Here is a 21,799-nt window from a genome sequence, read left to right on the forward strand (position 1 = left end):
CTACTGTAAGAGAAACACATAAAAATTCTTGTATCTTTGGTTGATATTCCAGCCTAGGCACTTTTTATATGGAGTTTTGCATAAATTTTTACTGGTAATTTGATCTTCCTTCAGTATTCCAAAGGCACGTAAGTTATGTTGAATGGCCTCTCTAAATTGGCCCAGTTTGGGTATGTGTGTTTGTGTACTCAGAGATGGACTAGCACTCCATCCTCAAAGGTCACTGGCCTTAATGGCCCTGAACTGGTGTTGCCTTCATAGTATTATATTTTCCCAAGGAATAACAAGCCAATAGTGTGTTTTTTTCAACAAGAAAAAATGTTATTACTTGTAACAGAAACGTGAATACCACAACGTTAACATAAATACAGCAGGATATGTGTGTCTAGTGTTCATTGTTATACTGACTCAGGTTTAGTACACATCTTTTGTGTGATGTGTTTTGAAACTTGTCCAATTTTGCATTTAGGACAGTAGAAGCCTGTTTCTTTGATCATTTTTCTTAGATTTTTTTTCTGTTGCTTGCACCTGAGAGCACCGGAGACCTGCTCAATTGTGTTATTGCAGACATCCATAGCACAAGGCTTAGTGACTTCCATAACTCCTTTGACACTAACACTGACAGTTGCCACAGTGCTTTGGGGGGTAACATTTTGCTTGTTCTTGTGCTTGATCACATTAATTTTTGTCTTTCTATCAAGCAGCTCCTCTCGCACCACTGTGAAAATTCATGCAGTGGAATTCACCGGGGATATTCAGTCATACAGTGCTGTATCATGCATTAGTTTCACTTTCTGTGACAACATCTAATGACCAATTCATACCATCATCACTATTGCTCAGTTTGAGCAATGATTTAGTTTCAGTATGTGAATAATGATGAGTCACTTTAGAATTACCATAAATTGACAGAAAGCATAAAATATTCATGTTTTTTTGTAGCATGATATTATTTCATCCACCGGATGGCAGCAGAATACTTTCTCAAGAGTTATTCATGTGGATCACTACACATCACTCCAAGCCTGACTTAGGTTTAACAGTAATTGTATAGAATTTCAAGCCAGAGTAACGCTTGTGGTAAATGCTAAGGAGGTTGAAGGTATTTGACAATGGATGGATTGGTAGGTTAAACAGATTGCTTTGAAAATACTCAAGTAAACATATCAAAACACTGTGGTACAAATTTTTGATATAAACACATTTTTGTTTACTGGAGACATGGTATTAAACGCATTATTTTGGTACTACAGCTTAATTTGGTGGTTAAGCATAGTGCATTTTAATTGAACATTATATGCCAGTGAACTGCTTTATTATAGCATAGTTTTAAATTCTACCAATTCGCTTTGCTTATGGAGATACTACCTAATCACAGCTCTTGCCTTTTTTCCTAATATTACAAAAACATGTTTTTATTAATTTTCTCTAAGAGTGTTCTTTCCTTTATTAATGCAGTGCTATTTAAGAGTAATATCTGAATCCTTCTGAAATATTACATACATTATTTACATACAACTGAACCAAATGTAACATTTCTGAATGCAAAAAACTAGCAGAGAACAATATAAGCTTAATATTTGTAATGTGCATGAATAGCACATCAAACGAATGAATTAGCACTTGTCTGATACTGTTTTTGCAGAGGTGAAAAGAACATATGTGTATACAGAGCTGTTGTTCTTCTCTGTGACCAAAGGTCACATACCAAAATTATGAAATTATTAACTACAAGGATGCAAACATGAGATTTCCATCACTGTGGAATTGCAAACTTCATTTCATTTAGCTGCAGTAAATACCTATAATGTTATTGTTCATCTGGTCAAGTAAAATACTGTTTTCAGTGTAAACTGTTCTATCTATCTATCTATCTATCTATCTATCTATCTATCTATCTATCTATCTATCTATCTATCTATCTATCTATCTATCTATCTATCTATCTATCTATCTATCTTTCTACAAACCAATGCAAAGTTGACTGAATGACTGGCTGACTCACTCATAGACAAAAACACAGTTTCCCATTTAGTTAAAAAATTGCATGTTACATCTAAGGAAGTTGGCATTCGCTACGAAAACACACTTTGGATCATCAGTATTTAGGGGAACCCTCCCCAAACCCTACACCCCATTAGAAAAACTAAATAGAGAAAAATCTCCAAAACAATTTGGCTTATATAGAAAAAGGAAATTAGTCAACCTGTGTTTTCATATTTGTCCATATTTATCTGTAATAATAATGTAGCATGTGAGTTTTTCTTGAACAGCCTGTGATTTTTGGCTGTGATTGCATGGAGAACTGGAGTTGTCAATTCATACAAATGAATCACTACAGCAGAACAGCCCTACTAAACAAGCAGTAGCTGTAATCCTGCAGAGAAATGGCTTGTGGTGAATGAAGAAGGGTAGCTGCCCTGCTCAGGAAAGAGAAATGATGTGATGAGCTACATGGAAACTGAGATGTGAAGTGGATGAAGGAAAGTTTTGCGAAGCTCAAAAAAGGCTTTGTTAGAAAGGTCCTCCTTGGGTACAAACAGTACCCCCTATTCTGTTGGCTCCTTCATACTCATCACAATACGACATAAAATACATTCAGATTCAAGCCAGATTGGATTTTCAAGCATGGTTCAAGCCATGGTACAATACAAGCCATGAGAAGGGGCATGCCTTGTTCTTGTTGTTTGTGCAGATGAGTAAAAGGATCCTTGGAGCACAGATGATGTGAACACTGTATATAGTTCACCATATTATTTCTTTTCACCTATTCTTTTCTTTGCAAGGCTTAAAATGTTTAGTTTATTGCATAGTCCATGTAAATGTACATCCCATACATTTCAATGCTGTATGTAATAAGTTAAAGTAAACCATGATTTAGTATATATTGCTTTTGTTCTAAACCCCCAAAACTTTATTATCTATACAAGATTACATATCAAAGGGCTACATTCAAGTTTGATTGAAGCTACCATTTTTATAGGTGCTAGGGTGACATTATATTTATACCCAAGGTTTCCATTTTTCCTATTACTTACCTGTTTGAATTCAAAACAGTACATTGTCCTTTAAATGCACTCTAAAACAAATATTGTCTACAGAAAAGTACTAATTTTCTTACTTAGTACTTCTGACACATCCAGTTAAACCTCAATACTATAACCAAGGCCCATTGTCTTAGCAAATTTCCCAGGTGAAGCCAGGTAACACAGCTAGTGCAATATATGAGAGCAATAAATAACCATTCACATTGAAAATTGACTTTGTGTGTCTGCAGTCCTACTAATAATACTAAATGCAGATCACAAAGCCATAATTTATCTTTTGTGGTCAAGAGTTCCTTATTATTTTCTTCTTCCTTTAATATCATTACCTCTCTAACTATTATAACTCAATTTTCTTTCAGGGTAATGGCTGCGAAAATTATACAAGAATGTTTTCAAGAAGAAAACCTAATTTGAATCTTGTATTTGCAAAAGTGCAAGTACAGGTAAGACTACTTATTGTGGCTTGAAAATCTGTTGTTGTTATGTATATTAGATAAATAAGTTTGTGTTAAAAACTTTGAGACATGGCTGTGCATATTCTTGTAGCAAAAAATGCTTTTTTTTCAAATAATGGGAGCAAATATTTTAAAAGGTAATTTCAGTGGTGATAAACATGAAGTGATACGGTTTGGTTAAATAGAATAAATAACAGACTACACATTTCGTATTGTATTTTTTTCATATTCATAGTTTTCCTGTAGCCCTATTTTGCTTTTATGATAAACCTGAGAGATTTATTCCAAGAAGTGCTATACTGTACCAACAATATAAAATATCAAATTAAATGTAACAAAAAATCTAAACACATATAATGTATATATACTGTACCTAGAACAACCAGGTTCTCCCTCTCCCTCTCTCTCTTCCTATATATATATGTGTATATATATATATATATATATATATATATATATATATATATATATATATATATATATATATATATATATATATATATATACAGGTGCTGGTCATAAACTTAGAATATCATGACAAAGTTGATTTATTTCAGTAATTCCATTCAAAAAGTTAAACATGTATATTGGATTCATTCATTACACTCAGACTGATGTATTTCAAATGTTTATTTCTGTTAATTTTGATGATTATAACTGACAACTAATGAAAGTCCCAGATTCACAAAGAGTGGACTGCAGGTAGAGTCAGTGCTTCAAGAACCACCACGCACAGACGTATGTAAGACATGGGTTTCAGCTGTCGCATTCCTTGTGTCAAGCTACTCTTAAACAAGAGACAGCGTCAGAAGCGTCTCGACTGGACTGCTGCTGTGTGGTCCAAAGTTATGTTCTCTGATGAAAGTAAGTTTTGCATTTCCTTTGGAAATCAAAGTCCCAGAGTCTTAAGGAAGAGAGGAGAGGCACAGAATCCACGTTGCTTGAGGTCCAGTGTAAAGTTTCCACAGTCACTGATGGTTTGGGGTGCCATGTCATCTGCCGGTGTTGGTCCATTGTGTTTTCTGAGGTCCAAGGTCAACGCAGCCGTCTACCAGGAAGTTTTAGAGCACTTCATGCTTCCTGCTGCTGACAAACTTTATGGAGATGCAGATTTCATTTTCCAACAGAACCTGGCACCTGCACACAGTGCCAAAGCTACCAGTACCTGGTTTAAGGACCATGGTATCCCTGTTCTTGATTGGCCAGCAAACTTGCCTGACCTTAACCCCATAGAAAATCTATGGGGTATTGTGAAGAGGAAGATGCAATACGCCAGACCCAACAATTCAGAAGAGCTGAAGGCCACTATCAGAGCAACATGGGCTCTCATAACACCTGAGCAGTGCCACAGACTGATCAATTCCATGCCAAGCCGCATTGCTGCAGTAATCCAGGCCAAAGGAGCCCCAACTAAATGTTGAGTGCTGTACATGCTCATACTTTTCATGTTCATACCTTTCAGTTGGCCAACATTTCTAAAAATCCTTTTTTTGCATTGGTCTTAATTGATATTCTAATTTTCCGAGATACTGAATTTGGGACTTTCATTAGTTGTCAGTTATAATCATCAAAATTAAAAGAAATAAACATTTGAAATGCATCAGTCTGTGTGTAATGAATGAATCTAATATACAAGTCTAACTTTTTGAATGGAATTACTGAAATAAATCAACTTTGTCATGATATTCTAATTTTATGACCTCCACCTGTATATATATATATATATATATATATATATACTGTATATCCATCCATCCATTATCCAACCCACTATATCCTAACTACAGAGTCAGAGGGGTCTGCTGGTGCCAATCCCAGCCAACACAGGGCGCAAGGCAGGAAACAAACCCCAGGCAGGGTGCCAGCCCACCGCAGGGCACACACACACACACCAAGCACACACTAGGGACAACTGAGAATTGCCAATGCACCTAACCTGCATGTCTTTGGACTGTGGGAGGAAACCGGAGTACCCAAAGGAAGCCCACGCAGACACAGGGAGAACATGCAAACTCCACACAGGGAGGACCTGGGAAACGAACCCAGGTCTCCTAACTGCGAGGCAGCAGCACTAGTCACTGTGCCACCATGCCTAAATACTGTATATATATGTATAAATATAAATGTGTGTGTGTATATATATATATATATATATATATACTGTATATTTATATACATTGTCGGAGATGGCTGGGGCGACCGGCTGGGACGCCCAGGAGGACCAGAGGAGGGCTTACACCTTCCCCAGACCAGGGGGTGACTGCCCTGGTGCCTTTGGGGGCCACGGGTACAGAGCTTTGAAGCTCAACCCTGTAGGGGCCCGTGGTCACTTCCAGGGGGCGCCCGTAGGCGTTGGGGCCCTGGACCTCAGCACTTCCGCCACACCCGGAAGTGCTGAGGGGAAGGGGAGCAGGGACACCCAGAGTGCTTCCGGGGATGCAGCCTTCACTTCCGCCACACTGGGGCGAGATGGTGGAAGATTGCCGGAACACACCTGGAGCACATCTGGGGAAATATAAAAGGGGCCGCCTCACTTCATAGAATGACTTGAGTCGGGTGGAAGAGGACGAGGTTTCTGGAGGAGGCAAGGAGGCGGCCTGAAGAGAGAAGGCATTGCTGTGTGTTGGCCAGGACTTTGAGGGACTTTTGGGGTTTGTGAGCACTGTAAATATTGTAAATAAACGTGTTGTTGGTGACATGAACGTGTCTGCCTGTCTGTATCCGGGCCAGTCTCCATAATATATATATATATATATATATATATATATGGAAGAGAAGGTCTGTGATACGGTTTGCATATTAGCAGCTGGAGATCCACAAAGGGAGAAAATGAATCACGTATCATAAAGTAGTTTTTTTTTTATTCCTGAGCTTTCAACCCCTACCAGGGGTCTTTATCCTCTGATGATTTACAAGAATCAAAGGCAATATATAGCAATACCTTTTGTGGTTAGGTCCGTGTTAGGTCCGATTCATCTAGCCACAGAAACACTTTTAATGAAACTGGACAGTGACCCCACTATAGAAACAAGAACTAAGCTATCGATTAAAGACATACTACACCTAATATCACTCTACCAAAAAACTCACTTTCATTTTAATGGCAAATACTATACTCAGAAAGAAGGCATGCCAATGGGATCGCCGTTATCAGGACTTCTAGCAGAACTGGTAATGCAGCGATTTGAAAACGTGGCTCTATCTCAGTTCACACCCAAAATTTGGATACGCTATGTGGACGACACATTCGTCATAATAAAAAATGATCAGCTGAATGAATTCTACAAGCACATCAACTCAATATTCCCGGCATTCCAATTCACAATGGAGAAAGAAATTAACCGACACATCAGCTTCCTGGACATCTACATTGAAAGAAGTAATGACGCCACACTGACTACTAGTGTTTACCGTAAAGAATGCTATGCAGACAAGATATTACACTTCGCCAGCAACCATCCGATATCTCATAAACGGAGCTGTGTTAAAACTCTATTCAGAAGAGTCCACACCCATTGTAATACGAAGGAAACAAAAATGAAAGAGAGACGCTATCTCTTCCACCTTTTCACTTCAAACGGATACTCGAAAACATTCATTAATCGAAGCCTACACAGAAGACGCCAAAAAACTCAACAAACAATTGACTCGAATCATAACCCCCACCCAACCTGGCACTCACTCCCTTATCACCACAATGTGTCTGAAGGTGCTGCACGCATCCTGGCCAAGTCAGGTGTCAGAATAGCACACAAACCCACGAACCATCTGCGCACGGTCCTCTTTAATGCTAAAAACAAGAAATCGACAGCAGAAACACGAAACGCAGTTTATAGCATTCCATGCAGTTCGTGCTCAGCGGTATACATAGGACAAACTTCAAAAAGAATCGCAACACGTATACAGGAACACCGCAACGCCGTCAGAAGAAAGGACGCACTGTCATTGATCTATAAGCATACTAAATCAACAGGACATACATTTAATTGGGACGATGTACAAGTAAAATTTAAAGCCAATAATAAAAGTGCCAGAGAGCTGGCTGAATCCTGGTTATCAAATGAGAATGCCATCAACAGACACTTGGACATAAATCCAGCATATACAAACTTAAGAAGAACTTATTCTTAATAAACAAGACTTTACTCCCAACAACCCCACCCCCCCACACGGACCTAAACATGGTAAGGTATTGCTATATATTGCCTTTGATTCTGGTAAATCTAAGCATTATCCTCTGATGAAGGTAGGGGTTGAAAGCTCAGGAATAAAAAAAAAAGAAAAAACTACTTTATGATACGTGATTCATTTTCTCCCTTTGTGGATCTCCAGCTGCTAATATATATATACACACACACATCTATACAGTGTACATTTTGTGATTTTAAAGGATAATGCAAAGTCCATACTGACAGTGCTGTTCCATGGTCCACATTATGAATAAAAACAACATCAGTGTTCTCGACAGTATTAAACTGTTGTGTCTGTAAAGACTGAAAATAGATGAGGCATTATTAAGTGGGTTTCTGGCAGATGATTTTCACATTTGTTCTAGTACTAAAAAAATCAGTTTTCAATGTCAAAATAAATTCATAATGCCATATGAAATATCAGAGACCTTGTGTAGTTGACAAATACTAGTCAGGTGGACTCAGTGACTGTGCTGAATTTATGGCTTCATTGTGCTGGTTTATATACTGAAATCAGTTGTTGTACCTGTGAGGTTGTACCTTCCCTGGTCTCTATATAGATGTCAAAGTGGAGTTTGCGTGTTTTGCCAAGTAAGGATCTTGCATGTTATAGGTTAATTGGCAGTTAAAAATTGGTGCTGTATAAGTGTGGGTTTATATGTGAATGGGCCCTATAACAGGCCGATATCCTGTCCAAACTGTTTCCTGGCTTGTGGCCATTGATGCCTAGATAAGCTCTAGCTCCCCAACCCTAATTTTGATTATAAGGGTTTGAGAATTTTATTTTATGATGAAATTTAGGGTGACTAGTGGGCAAAAACCAGGTCCTTGCCTGTTCCTGAGCTCATGCCCTGGACAGGTTTTTAATTAGAGACAGATTATATTATGTATTTATTGATGCAGATAATGTATGCTGAACATGTTTAAACACAATTTTTTTACTTTTTTAACTCAGTAGATATTTATTTTTGCTTGACTTGATTTTTAAAATATCTTTCTTAGAAGTTGAGTTATGTCATTTTAAAGTATGTATTAAATACCAGAGGTAAAAACTGTGAAAATCATGTTAAAAGTTTCACCTCGGTGAACAAAACAATATGGGCACAGACCGTGTCATGACTGTTATAGTGACTCTTTTATCATGTAATCAGATGTCAGTTCATAAACACAAAGTTGATTAACTTTTATTTTTTTGTATTTAGTCATACTTAACACAAGCCAGTAGTAAAGATAGATTATTAACTGTTATCTGATGACTATTGTTGGTGGTGAAGTGATTCAGTGGACATAGAGTCAAAATCAACCATGTTCAAGACTTAAGTAGTGGAGGCAGCTACAAGAAGCCTTAGCCAGCAATTTGTTGATGCTTAGGTGAGGTAAAGGGAGCCATCAAGTTGCAAAAAGAGGCCTTCCATGCAAGAGATTCTCCTGTTTGAGAGGAACGATCTGAGTAAAAACCCAGAAGGTGTACCAGTGGCAGAAGTGAAAGCTTATGTGTGGTTAGACTTTAGTGAGTCTAGGGAGAAAACCCAAAAGAGATTCTGGTAAACAAATTTGATCATTCAGAAAGGGTAGATAGTAGGTTGCCCATGCCATTCTCAGCAGTGTTTAGGAAACATTGAACTCAACTGGGAATATTATCTGTGGATAGGAGGAGCTCTCTAAAAAACTACTACATCCAGCAGGCAAACCCTACTCTAAGAAAGAAGTGTGAGTAACACTGGCTGGATTTTGGTATGTCTTTAAGGCTATGGTTGCTAGTTTGATTAAAATGTTCCATAGTGGCAGGGCTGTAGGGATAGAGCACTGTATATTCTGGGGGTGTATTGACTAACCAGTTTTTTCAGTGTTGCTTATAAGGTGGAGACAGTGCCTTATGTTTGTCAGACTGGAGTAGCAGTGGTTACTATTTTAAAAAGAAGGGTGTGTTCTCGTTGTCGAGAGCTTTTTCCAGGGTACTGGAACAGAGACTCCAGTGAGTGCCCACATTTTAGGTCAAGGAGTAGTAATGTAGATTCTGATCTGTCTGTGAAGAGTGGACTATTTCATTGTTTTTGCACAAACATTGAGTGGTCACGGGAATGTGCCAAACCTGTCTCTGCACTCTGTTCACAAACTTGGCATCAAGTTGCCTTTTGTTCAGCTGCGGTCATTGGACTTAGTCAAGGGTGTGTGTTGTGTGCTCCTCTGTTCTTGATTTTTATGGGAAGAGTATCATACAGCACCAAGTCATAGAAACTATCCAGTGTGTATCTCCTTTTTGCAGTTGATGTTGTCCTGTGGCTTCATCAGGTACACAACGGACAGGATTTGTAGATGAATATTGGGTGGATGGTTTGAGAATTAGCATCTTTAAATTTGAGATCACTCTCTTAAAAAAGCATAGATTTTTCCATGCAGACAGAAGGTGACTAGTTGCTGCAAGTGGAGGACTTCAAATACCTTGGGGTCTTTTTCACAAGTGGAGGTTGGTAAGACTTACCAACAAGTTGCTACAGCAGCAGCAATTTTGCAGATGTTGTACTGGACCATGGTAGTCCTTGAAGAAAGCTTTTGATTTACTGGTTAGTCTACCTCCTTATCCAGACAACGGTTGTGAAATAGGGGCTATTTAGGCTACATCCCAGTCCTCAGTTATGGTCGCTAATGGTAGTAAATGATAGTGGCTTAAGTGAGGTTCCTTTGCATGGTTTCTGGGCTCACTTTTTGGGGTAGGTTGAGTGCATGATCAACATGAGCTAATTCTAGAATAGAACCACGTCTTATGCTGGGCATACACTATGTGATTTTGACACAGTTTTTTAGCAGTTGTGAACTAATTTTTAAGTTGATGTGAATTTCAGCTTCATCTTTCCTCATTTTATGTTCTGTATGATAGGGGTTGCAATGCATGATTGCATCTTATGATTGGGCTCTCGCATGATTTGGAGAATTTCTGTTATGGCAGAAATTTCAGTTGGTTGTCATGTAGCAGAGTTTCTTTGCAGACTTTGTTGATTTTTGCAAAGCGTTCGACTCAGTTGATCGAGCTGCCCTGTGGGACATCCTTAGGGTTCACGGGACCCCTCAAGGTTGCTGGATATCATGGCCGGCCTATACATTGGTACTGTAAGTGCTGTGCAGAGTGGAGGCAGGACCACTGCGTTTTTCCCAGTTGATTCTGGGGTTCATCAGGGGTGTGTTCTTGCTCCTACTCTGTTCAATGCTTGTATTTACTGGGTGTTGGGCAGGGTCGTGGGGTCCAGTGGCTGTGGGGCATCTGTTGGTGAAGAAAGATTCATGGATCTTGACTTTGCTGACAATGCTGTGATCGTTGCGGAGTCAATGGAGGCTCTGATCAGGGCACTTGAGAGACTGAGCGAGGAGTTTGAGTGTCTGGGCTTGCGAGTGTCCTGGATAAAAACCAAGATCCAGGCCTTTAATGACCTCCTGGGCACAGCCATTAGCAGTGTGTCTGTCTGTGGAGAGAGTGTCGACCTTGTTGAGAGGTTTACTTTCCTTGGCAGTGACATTCATGTCTCTGATGACTCTTCCTATGAAGTCAGTAGACAGATTGGGAGAGCATGGGAGGTCATGAGGTCGCTGGAAAGGGGTGTGTGGCGCTCCCGATATCTATGCAAAAGGATGAAGGTCCAAGTCCTTAGAGTCCTGGTGCTTCCTGTCTTGCTATATGGTTGCGAGACATGGACGCTATCCAGTGACCTGAGATGAAGACTGAACTCCTTTGGTACCATGTCTCTCCGGAAAATCCTTGGGTACCATTGGTTTGCCTTTGTGTCAAATGAGTGGTTGCTCATGGAGTCCCGAATGAGGCACATTATCTGCATTGTAAGGGAGCATCAGTTACGGCACTACGGCCATGTGGCGCGTTTCCCCGAGGATGATCCGGCTTGTAAGATCCTCGTTGTTGGGGACCTGAGTGGCTGGACCTGACCAAGGGGCCACCCACGTAACATCTGGCTGCGGCAGATAAAAGGGTAATTTCTGGAGGGTAGGACTGGACCGCGTGTCTGCCTGGGGGGTTGTAAACTGGGATCCTGAGTTGTTTCGTCATGTAGAGGGTGCGGCAATGCACTGTAGCAGTGCATGCTCCCCAACTTGACTTGACTTGACTTGTCATGTAGCGTGAGCAGTCTCTAGACCCAATTTTCTGATGTTGCCATCAAATTCCATTGTGCAGTGCCCGTACATTGTACATTGTACATTGCCATTGTCAAACTCATTTTTACTCATATGATTTCATATAGCAACACACATACAACTAAATGGCCAATTACAGAAGTATCTTAGGAAACATTGACTGGAAAAACTCAAAATAAATACAATAAATCACCTCTATTGCGTACTTCCATCCATCCATCCATTATCCAATCCGCTGTATCCTAACTACAGGGTCACGGGGGTCTGCTGGAGCCAATCCCAGCCAACATAGGGCGCAAGGCAGGAAGCGCACCCTGGGCAGGGCGCCAGCCCACTGCAGTGCGTACTTCCAATTCTCTAATCAAAATAGGCCGTATTGTCTGAATCTGAAAGAGCCCCCAGTCCAGTTACACCTTTTTCTTTTCTTTGTAGTTAGTACAGCAAGACCCAGTGGTGCAGTTATTTGTTGACTTTTTAAGAAGCATGAAAATGCTCATACAATTTGTGCATATATACGATTAGCAACATACGATTGGCATCATGCAGTGTGAATGAGTAGTTGCTTGACCACAATTTCTGAAAATTGCAACATGTATGCCTGGCATTATTTGAATTGCCAGCTGATATGGTTTGAATGTCCCTGGGTGACTTCCTTGGGAGATGTACAAGGCATGGATGACTCTCATCAGGATTAGTGAAGTGAAGATGAGTGAATGAATGAATAAAAAACACACCTGTTGAAAAATAAAAAGGCAATCAAGGTAACTAAATTTTATTAGGAGAGTGAATTAAAATTAAACCAAAAATATGTACTATCCATCTATCCATCTATTATCCAAACCGCTATATCCTAACTACAGACTACGGGGTCTGCTGGAGCCAATCCCAGCCAACATAGGGTGCAAGGCAGGAAACAAACCCCAGGCAGGGCGCCAGCCTACCGCAGAAAAATATGTACTATCACCTGTAATAATTAAATTAGAAAAACTGTAACATTGCTTTAAATCCTCTCCTTGGGTCACTTCTTTCAAAGCTAAAAATTCAGTTCAAAGGTTAGGAAGGCCCTGCTTTTGCTACATAGACACCAGACTAGACATCGTTTTAGAGGACAATAGTATCCCTGCACAAATGGTATCTTTATTGTGCTTAAAAGGTCAGTTCTTACTCTCCATTCCCTTAAACCTATTGTTCATTCTTTCTTGTAGCAGATTGATGGCTGAGTACTGGCTTTCTGCCAGATCTTGCTAAGCTCTCCCTTGAATGCTTATCAATTATTTTTATGCTGCCCCTTATAAATGGGGAGATTTTATGACCTCCTGCCAGTGTGCCATGGCCACACTATCTCTCTAAGGAGATGGTCAGGCACCTCTGGTTATCTGCTGGGTTATCATCCCATCATCAGCTTAAATGTTGTTGTATATTTCCACAACAGCAGCATATATATAATATTTATCTTCTGTATTGATGTAGCTACTTCTTGCCTTTCCATGGCATCCAGTACATATATATTTATGGTCTGCTGGCAGATGACTATTTTTCTGCAGTGAAATATTGCTTTAACTTTTCTTTAATTTTCTGTGCTGGAACAAAAGTGCAGTAGACGAAAATGCTATAGAATCAGCCACCTATCTCATCATTTGTTAGTTTTAGGAGAAATACTGTTTTTAATGTCGAATGGAAGAAAACACATTATTTCATAGAACCTCTAGTTCTTCTAACAAAAATGTGGTAAAATTTCCCAAACATAATCCTTACATTGATCTCAGAATAAAACCCTTGATTATACTGGTTTTGTTTTTCTATTTTGGGAATAATTGCACTTGGCCTGCACCGCAACCTGTGTGATTGGCTCCTAGACTTTCTGACTGGCAGGCCCCAGTCTGTCAGGATTGGTAATAGGATTTCAGCCACCATTATCACAAACACAGGCACCCCACAGGGATGCGTCCTTAGCCCCATCCTCTATACCTTGTTCACCCACGACTGTGTCGCCTTCCACAAAGATAACATCATCCTAAAGTTTGCAGATGATACTGCAGTGATTGGACGTATCACTGGTGGGGATGAGGCAGCCTACAGGAGGGAGGTGGACAGTCTAGCGGCATGGTGTTAGGACAACAACCTCACCCTCAACACAGACAAGACAAAGGAGATGATAGTGGACATGAGGAAGGAGAGGAGACCTCACCAGCCACTGTTCGTCTGAGGGCTTGAAGTGGAGAGGGTGAGCAGCTTTAAATACCTGGGCGTCTACATCAGTGAGGACCTCACTTGGACACAACACCACACAGCTGGTCAAGAGGGCTCAAGAGCAGCAGTACTTTCTGAGGAGGCTGAGAAACTTTGGTATGTCGACCAAGATCCTCAGCAACTTTTACAGCTGCATTGTTGAGAGCATCTTGACCAGCTGCATCACCGTGTGGTATGGCAACCCTACTGCTATGGACCGCAAACGCCTGTAGAGAGTGGTTAAGACTGCTGAGAAGATCACCAGGACCCCACTGCCCTCTCTGCAGAGCATCTACAACTGCAGAGTCCGAAGGAGAACTGCCTTGATCCTCAGGGACCCCTTTCACCCCCAACACATACTGTTCACACTTCTACCCTCAGGCAGGAGGTATAGAAATATGAAATGCAGGACTTCCAGACTAAAGAACTCTTTCTTCCCTAAAGACTCCTAAATAACTGACTAGAGTTTATAACCATGGTTCACCTCATTCTATCTACCTCAAACAACTGGACTTGTCCATCACACATCTATCTGCACATTACACTTTATATTTCTATTCTGTTTTTATACTTTATGCTGCCTCTGTTACTTATTATCTATCTGCTACTTATTATTTATGTTTATCTTTATACGTTGGTTTTGTCATTTGTTGTGGACAGCAAAAAAAGAATTTTATTGTACATTAAACTTGTTTCCTTACTGTGCACATGACAATAAACTTTGAGTTTGAACTTAATTATACTTTTGTAAATTTACTATAATCTGTTTAAATTATTTAAAATTTGAGAGATTTCTTCTAGATAATATAAACTTAGGTACTGTACAATGTGCAGTTTACCTTGTCTGTGTCAAAGCAGAACTTGTAATCATACAAATTGTACTCAGTTATGATGTGCATAAATGTAAATATTTTGATAATAAACCATTTTTTATTGGTATTCTTAAGTTACCTGTAAAATGCTGTAAATATCCTAATGATAATGAAGCTCCATCTCCTTGTGGTGCTTATAACCTAATATAAATTTAAATGTCAATAAATCCATTCTTTCATTTCATAATCCTTCAAAATGCATTCTTGTAAATATAAATGTGTTTCTTTTGGTTATAAAAAGATACTTTTGGAAACTATGAATCTACTTTTGGGCATTTCCTTGTTGTGGCTGCCATAACTCACATCAATAATTGTGTCAATCTTGAGGATACACTGCCTGTCACTGTCCCAAAGAGAGCCTATTCTCACCAATAGAGTTACGTGACTTGCCTATTAATCAATTATAGCATTTTTCTTGATGTTTATAGTACTTGTAAATCTTTAATGTTTTATTCAAGAATGAAAACTAAGCTAATCTAATCAATATTTCATACTAGATGTCTTTGAAATCTGACAAGAAATGTAAAATGCATGTAATGTAACTTTTATACATTCTTGTTCTTTAATATCTAAATGATGTGGTATTTGAGAGATTATTTAATTATTTTGAATAAGTTAATGAAGTAACTGGGCAGCACGGTGGCGCAGTGGTAGTACTGCTGCCTTGCAGTTAGGAGACCTGGGTTCGCTTCCCGGGTCCTCCCTGCGTGGAGTTTGCATGTTCTCCCTGTGTCTGCGTGGGTTTCCTCCGGGTGCTCCGGTTTCCTCCCACAGTCCAAAGACATGCAGGTTAGGTGGATTGGCGAATCTAAATTGGCCCTAGTGTGTGCTTGGTGTGTGGGTGTGTTTGTGTGTGTCCTGCGGTGGGTTGGCACCCTGCCCGGGATTGGTTTCTGCCTTGTGCCCTGTGTTGGCTGGGATTAGCTCTTGCAGACCACCGTGACCCTGTGTTCAGATTCAGCGGGTTGGAAAATGGATGGATGGATGGAATGAAGAAACCATGTCAGTCTATAAGTAAAAAATAATAAAATAGTCCTGCAAGACCTGAAACTAATGTGTTTAGGGCAGATTTACTGTTATCCACAGAGCATCTAGACAGCAAAAATGAGGGAGGTTAACTTTATTAATAGTTTTATTTGTGGTATATTTGTAGAATGGGAACAAATGCATGCAGTTTTGTCATTAGGCCGTTCTGATCTGCACCCTGTTTTGTATTGCACACATTTTTCCAGATAATGACTTCTAAACACATGCAGAACTATTTATTTAACATATTCTATCATATTTTAGCTGTTTCCTATACAAAACACTGACTCACTTTGACTTGTTATAAAGTTCAGAACTTCCTTTTTCCCTTTTGTCGTACACCCTAACATTTAACTGTTAACTTTCCCATTCAAGACAGCTCATACATTGAATGTTGATAAAAACTATAAAAGGACAAGGCACGTGAATGTTAATAGTATATTCTTATTAGAGTATTTAAAGTTAAAAGAGAATTTTAGCACTAGCTTGTAGTAACATCTTTAAAAATAGATTTTCCTTTATTCTTGTTCAGTCATCTGAAAACCGTGGTCCACATGTGAGAGCCATTGACTCCTTTGATCATATCTTTTATTTGTGCATGTTTGTGAGCAAATGAAACATCCATCCATTTTCTAACCCGCTGAATCTGAACACAGGGTCACGGGGTCTGCTGGAGCCAATCCCAGCCAACACAGGGCACAAGGCAGGAACCAATCCTGGGCAGGGTGCCAACCCACCGCAGGACACACACAAACACACCCACACACCAAGCACACACTAGGGCCAATTTAGAATTGCCAATCCACCTAACCTGCATGTCTTTGGATTGTGGGAGGAAACCGGAGCGCCCGGAGGAAACCCACGCAGACACGAGGAGAACATGCAAACTCCACGCAGGGAGGACCCGGGAAGCGAACCCAGGTCTCCTAACTGCGAGGCAGCAGCGCTACCACTGCGCCACCATGCCGCCCCCAAATGAAACATACAGAACAATATTTACACTTCCCCCTATCATATTAGTGCAAGTTACTGACTTGTTTGGGTGATGGATCAGAGAAAAGTGAGTATGGTTAGTGTATTTTCAAAAATGATGCCTTATGTATTCTATATGAAATATTTTGTTTAGTAATAGAGACAAAGAGTATAGGAGGTCTTTCTTTAGGGGCAAAGAAAAAGAATAGTTGTCATTTTTAAGGTTATACACAGATTTTTCTAATAGTTAACCATAATTTTTAATGATGAAACAAAATTTGAAGTTGAAATAGATTTCTTTATTTGCTACTTGCTTGAGTACTAATTTCTGGTGAGGTCTTTCCTTAAAGAACTTTCACATATTGGCACAGCCGTTTTTTTTTAAAAGTGTGGCAATGATGATGTTATTTATCATATATTATTTGTATCACATGCTCAGCAACATATCACAAGTATAGGTCCAATATGGTAGTGCCCATGTAGAAAACCATACAAAAATGGTTTTCTACATGGGCATTTGATACAGAAAAGCAAATAAGTAATAAAAATATTAACATGTATAAAAATAAACAACATGAAAAAATAATAAACAAATTAATAATGCATTCCTCACCTCTAGTGGAGTTATTTTTTTGTGGGATCGATTTGATCTGATGTGAAAAAAGTATACCGAGTAAAGGTGAAGGCAGTAAGAAAAATAAGTTGCAGGAAAGACACTGGTGAGAGACTGGTGAAGTGTACACTATTACAACTACAGAGTATATATCTGTCATATACAATTAAAATCTAATCTAATCTAACATAATATATTCTTAAATTAGTTATTAACATTAGTACTATTTGCTCCAGTACTTTACCAGTTGGCTACAGTACTTTAAAAATATTTAACGTGATCAATGTCAGGAATGCATTATTCACAAAACATTACACTGCCTCTTTATTTTCATCCATTGCTGAGGAAGACTCAGATTAATTAAAAAGAAGACTCCGATTAATTAAAAAAAAAACTACCAAGCAAGTCTATATGTGAGCTCTTCACTTTGTGGGAAAGAAGCTAGCAATATGCAGAGAACTGAAAATTATGTACAAAATATGTTTTGTCCATATTATTCCTATTCCCTTTTTACATCAAAGCCTGTTGATTCTGCACTTGTGGTGCTGCTCTTTCAGTTTAAGCAGTACTAGCCAATAGATTTTCCTAAGTAGTTAATAGTTGGAAGGCTTTCAACTTATTTAATGTCTGTATCTATATGGCTGTTTTTGTCAGATGATAATGATGTCAGCAGGTCTCTCTACATGCACATAATACACTCAATGCCTTACAAAATCTTAGTGGAGGTCACTGATAATCATGTCTGCCCTCTACAAGTATCATTTTCCTAGGCACAACCAGTAGTGAGAAGTCTTTGCCCATCTGCAAGGTGGTTTTCAATTTCTATTGGGCCTTGTCAGCTATTTTACACTTTCATGAAAGTGTTTTGTACCTGAATCCTGTAAGAGCACTTTTTCAAGAAATTAGTTGAGACCAGTCAGCTTCTGTCTTTCCTTATACCTTCAACTATTTTCAGTAAAAAGACATAGCTGCCTAGCAAATCCATGCTTCCTTCTTATCTCAAGATACTGTAATGTTTAGACAGGAAAATAATTATGATTATACTTTCAGGTAAAGAATATTTACTGCTGACTTCAGTTAACATGGTTTTATTTTTCTAGCAAACTAGGCTGTTTAATTATCACGTTTAGGCATTTAGGGTCTTTTTTGTACCTGTCTTATAACATAAACATAATCCAGTTCATGGTCACAGGAGGACAGAGTCTATCCAAGAATCATTGGGTGCAAGACAGAAACCAACTGTGCTCAAAGAGCCAGTTCATTAAACTGCCAGCTTATACATATACACACACCATGCTGCATTAAATTATGTGTGTGCAAAGTTATAGCATAAATGGTTAAGTGGTTGATGGTTCATCTTAGAAATTATCCAACAGGCAAAACAGAGCATGGGATGTGTAACACAGTATAAGCTAGTGCAAAGCTTTTATTGAAAAAGTATGTCCAGCAGTCATATCACATGTACTTCAGAAGAGGTTATCCACCTGGAGCTAAGCATCTTCAGGCCTAGTCAGTACCTGAATGTGACACCATCTAGGAAAGGCTTAGGTTGCTGCCCGAAAAGGTGTTGGTGAGGCAGCAGGGGACACTTAAGCTTTGGTCTGAATGTGGATCCCAGTGCATCCTGTGCTATAAAAATGCTGCAGTCCTTTGGATGAAACATCACTCTTGATGGTTATAAAAGATCCCTGGGCATCCTTTGTAAAGAGCAGGGTGTATACCGATATCTAGGCTAAATTGTCCTCCATGGTCAAGTCATTCTGGCCCCCTAGTCATTCCCCGTCTCTAATTGGCTATTTCTCTCACCCTTTCATTACCTTATACCTAATTTGTAGTAAGTCTACTGGTGACAAAATGGCTGCTATCGCATCATCCAGATGGATACTCACTACTCACTCACTATGCAAAACACTTTCAGTAGTGAGGAAAGTACTATATAAATGTAAAGAATTATTATTCTTATTTTAAATGTGTCAAAAATCAACAGCTAGACAATTTATACCAGTTTTAATAAATTATATGCTCTGGAAATAGCAACAGTATACTAGGGATATTTAAATAAAGGAAAATGCTGGGGTGTTCACATTCAGTCTTCTTGGGGCCACTTTACACTGTCTAGTGGTTGAAGTAGTTGCAGAACAGATTTTTTAGTAGCTTATCCTAAATATACAACCTTGGTTCAATTCTTCTTTGCTCTTATTCTTAAAGTCATCATTAATTTCTTTGAAGCACATTTAAAAATGTATATTCTATACACATATACACTTTACCATTTAAGTCAGCAAATGGTGATATTTGAATGAATTATTTACAGTTTGAGTGTTATAGATTTTGCCTAATAAACTGATCAGCCATTACTTCTACAGTAACCATCTGTCAATATTTATTGTAATCAAGGGAAAAGAAATATTTTTCAGTCAAACCTTAAATTAGACTTACTTTGTATGCAGTATGATAATATGTAAATCAACAGGAATGTGGCATGAAATGATTAACTTTTTACTTCTTATAGATATGTTCTTATAATCTAGTAAATGAAGAGGTCAATTAAATGAAAGTGAATAAACAGATGGCATAACTGAAATAAAGATGTAGCAGAGTGTAAAACAAAACCATACCTTCTCCTTGCACATGAATATTTAAATTGAAATAAGTTGATTTTTTTCTTTCTGTGTGGGCAGTGTAACAGTGCACATAGTAGCGCTGATGCCCCAGTGGCTTGCCTTCTAGCTTAACCGTTGTCTGTTTTTAGTTTCCATATTCTATCTTTGTTAGTATGGATAATATTTCCTTCCGCAGCATCACAGCTGACCTTGTGTATATGATGAAAGAATGGTGGTCCCATTCTTATCCGGTTGTTTCTTGTCAGGATGGGCTCCGCCACCCTGCATACTCATTCAATAGTGGAAGCAATACAATACTGGATGAAAAGAAAGAATATAAAGTGGGTGTCATGAATGACGCAAAAATAATTTTATAGTAAACATATTTAGTTTTGTAAAAATTTAATGTGTAGAATTTATGTTCTATTTAGCTACCTACTGTATTTGTAAAGAATTTCAGAATATCAATTTGAACTTCAGATCATTCCTATAAATGACAGAAGATGCCTCCCCTCCATCCTACACAATTCATTGACAGGCATTGAAGAAGATATTAATAAATGAAATAAATATGTGGCTAAAGATCAAGGTTATTATCATTAACAGAAACTGTAACTAAATGATAAACAAGGATTTTGTAAATGCAATAAGAACTAAACTAAAAGCTGAAAAATGAAAATTAAGCTGAAGCTAACACCACATACTCGAAAACTAATGCAAATAATATATAAATAGTTGGAAACAAAAATATGCTTTTTCTGCTTTTTTAAATAAACCAGTAACCTAAGTCATTGTTTATTAACTAATTTTTGTTCTATTCTATCACGTTTGTGGACAGGCACAATTTTTAGTTTCAATAGACAATATTTTCCAGTAGTGCTCAACGATATGAGTGAGGAAATTACCTCAATGAAAGATTTAAAATAGAGGACCGTACTCCTCCCATTAAACAATTATTAAAACTTAGAAATCCCATTGGTGCATCCTTTAAAAATTCACATTAAAGTGACCTAATTAGATTTCATATGTCCACCAATTGTCAGCGTTGTTCATGCACAGTTTGGTGTTTAACTGCTTTGAGGTCAGTCGTTTCTGAAACACTATGTCATTAAAAAAAAGGCATTTCTGGGTTGAGTTTTCTGCTCAATGCTAAGAACGTTATAAAGTCTATATTAAGATTGATTATTAATTTATGAGGGTTTCCTAAAACTCCTTGTAACTAAAGTAGCATGTTTAATCCTTCATAGTCTACATGCTCCCCAACCTACCAGTTAATTGTTAAGTGCTACTTAAACAAGCTAACTCTTGCTCCAACCATAGCGGCAGACATCAGTTGGCATATATTGCACATTAGTTTCATGATATGGCAGGTCTCTGAACATTTGGAATTTTGAATTTATTCTTCAGAAGATATAATGTTAATGATGAAATGCATTAATGAATTTGTATTATAATATATTGATAAATTAAGTAAATATAAATTGTTTTTAATGTTATTAATTACATACTGTATGTATGAGCTAGCTAGCCATGGTACCTGTCAAAGACAGGTAATGCAATAATTTAAAAGTATTTGCTATCTCTTGCCCTACATGTAGTGTACTTTGAGTGACTTTCCTCTGTATTCACTTGTCTGAACCTCTTCTTTTTTC

General features: G+C 38.4%; 1 protein-coding gene across 1 annotated transcript in view; it reads left to right on the forward strand.

The window, feature by feature from the left end:
- cracd (capping protein inhibiting regulator of actin dynamics) overlaps positions 1 to 21,799 on the forward strand; it is a 310,383-nt gene that overhangs the window by 53,249 nt on the left and 235,335 nt on the right. Inside the window, exon 2 of the mRNA XM_039750891.1 lies at positions 3,407 to 3,490. The gene's annotated coding sequence lies outside the window, so the exon portion shown is untranslated. The remainder of the gene's footprint in view (positions 1 to 3,406; positions 3,491 to 21,799) is intronic.

This window comes from Polypterus senegalus, chromosome 4 (genome assembly GCF_016835505.1).
Source record: "Polypterus senegalus isolate Bchr_013 chromosome 4, ASM1683550v1, whole genome shotgun sequence".
NCBI classification, from domain to species: Eukaryota; Metazoa; Chordata; class Cladistia; order Polypteriformes; family Polypteridae; genus Polypterus; species Polypterus senegalus.